Source organism: Sciurus vulgaris (assembly GCF_902686455.1).
Source record: "Sciurus vulgaris genome assembly, contig: HiC_scaffold_580_arrow_ctg1, whole genome shotgun sequence".
Classification (NCBI taxonomy): Eukaryota; Metazoa; Chordata; class Mammalia; order Rodentia; family Sciuridae; genus Sciurus; species Sciurus vulgaris.
In genome coordinates, this window is record NW_027632443.1 from 79,922 (window position 1) to 82,389 (window position 2,468).

At 34.1% G+C, this 2,468-nt stretch overlaps 1 long non-coding RNA gene across 1 annotated transcript; it reads left to right on the plus strand.

The window, feature by feature from the left end:
* The first annotated feature begins 847 nt into the window (after positions 1 to 847).
* LOC306652784 lies at positions 848 to 2,085 on the plus strand. The gene is made up of 2 exons (XR_013761537.1): positions 848 to 980; positions 1,710 to 2,085. It is a non-coding gene; the product is annotated as an uncharacterized lncRNA (long non-coding RNA).
* The last annotated feature ends 383 nt before the right edge of the window (positions 2,086 to 2,468 follow it).

Below are 2,468 nucleotides of genomic sequence, written 5' to 3' on the forward strand. Positions count from 1 at the left end.
CAAAATTAGATCATAGCACTCCACCTGGAAAAATCCAAACATGTTTCCCACAAAAAAGCCCCAGGTGACTATGACTTTGCTCATCTCACATGTACCACCCTCCTCTTAGCAGTGCAGCCACTCTGGCTTTCTTTCAGGCCTTGGACCTCACCAGATTTCTGTTGACATAACCTCCAAATGCTGTGTCCAATATTTAGCCCCATCTCCTTTAGTCACTGGGTTCTCTTTCAAATTTTGGTTTAAATGTTTTATCCTTGGATAGGGCTTCTCTGATCCTGTCCTGAGAATAGAAACCAGTATAATGTGGCAAAAACGAGGCATCTGACAAATGCCTGTTGAATGAGAGTGTTCTTTCAGCATTACTCCAAATAACTCAGGCCAGAAAATTACCAATAAAATCACTCAGTGAAGTATAATTATGCTCAGCAAAAGACAAGAGGAAAGAATAAGAGAGCTGACTTAAGATCATGAATGTTGTCAAAATGCCATGCAGTGTATATTACTTCTGTATTCAGTGTTAATGGACAAATAATTAAGACAAAGCTTCATGATTTCTGGAGCTAGAGAAGAATTAAAAATGGGAATGACCACAAGTGTGTACAGAGTAAAGGAAAATTTCTGATTGACAGTGGTGTAGGTGCACAAACTGTGGATGTATTAATGCCCTAGAACTGGAACTGACACTTCACAAATGAATTTCATAGTAGATAACACCTCAATATTTTTTTAATACAAGAATACACGAGATGAACTGCTGTGAGGCAGCTAAAGCCTACTTCACTAGACCACAAACCCTAAAGAGTGATGCCTTTTTATTGCTCTTTAGAGCCTAGTACAGAGGTGAGACTTACAGAGTGAATAAAGACTACTAGATACTAAGGACCATCTTTGAAGCAAATAATCCAGTCACTAGACCTATCTAGGCTTTGGTCACTCTGATTACAGCAAAGCATGAACCTTCATGAGAAATGATTTCACAGGTATGAAATTTGGTAATTTAAAAAACAATAAGGCTTCTCTCCAGTATAAATTCTCTGATGGTGAATAAGGTATGAATTTGCATTGAATGCTTTACCACATTCTTTACATTGGTATGGCTTCTTTCCAGTATAAATTCTCTGATGGCAAATAAGGTGTGATTTTTCATTAAAACTTTTGCCATATGCTACACTTTTGTAGGGTTTTTCTCCAGTATAAATTCTCTGCTGGTGAATAAGACCTGATTTTTGATAAATTGATTTGTGATATTCACTGTCACTTAGCTTTTCCATATTGTCCTGTGTTGTAAATAGTCAGGGTCACAACTTCTATGTTTTCCATTAATTACTTTTTGAAATATATGTCTTTTGTCCTGATCTGGAGAAAATTCTTTGGTATTATGAGAAGTCATTGCTGAAATGAATGAAAATTAAAAATAAAACTTGGTAGACTGGGATAAAAATATTTTCTGTAAATATATAGCATGGGAAATTATACCAATGTTAACAACCTCAGAACCTCATTCATGTAGTAGATTAATAAATCGATGGCCATCATTGCTATATAAACTTATATAAAAATGTACACACAATTATCTTGTAAAAATTACCCAAATTATTGTAGAGAGCACAGTATGCAAGATAAAAACATTACTAGGGAGAGCAATATAGTAGAAGAAAAGACTGTATCTTACTTTTATTAACCACAGCCTTTCCTGTTCCCTAATGCAGCATTGCACAATTAGGAAAAAAAGATCTACAGACTACCTTCACTCTCAGTAGAATAAAGGAAATATTAAACATATGTAAACATTTCTGGCTTTTTGAAAATTGTGTGAAAGCTGGTTTCTGTCTACCAAGACACAGAGATCTGGAACTAACAGGTAGGTTTTGAATGCTAATACAATGGATATTCAAGAAGTTTGAAAAAGTAGGGAATCTTAAGAACAAATATGAACAAAATTTTAGTGAGAAAAATATACACATATATATAGAATGCATCCAAACAAGTTTGAGAGGCACTAAAACCCTTGCAGAGTCTATGTCAATATTGCATGAATTAAGCCAACACATGGAAATCAAGACTAATAAATTGCTTTTTTAATGTCTGTGTTATTTGCTTATTTGTGTCATTGACAAATTCAACTATGTGTATTTACTAATTATACCATTGTTTTTAATGTATTTATACATAGTGAAATGACAAATGTAATGTTAATAACATGAACATTATTTTGTATAATTATCGGTTTTGTGCTTACAAATGTTGCACTTATTCTATTAGTATTTATCAAGAACATATTACACAGCAGTCACCATGTGGAGCAGCAAAACTTGACCACACTTTGCCCATTGAAATAAATTTTTTTTCTCTGAATGACAATATGCCAACACTCCACAAAACACAATATCTGGTGGCCACAATTCTGAATTTCTAACTTTCACATGTAAATCAGATGCTCTTGCAACTGACTGTTTGCTGAATTTCAC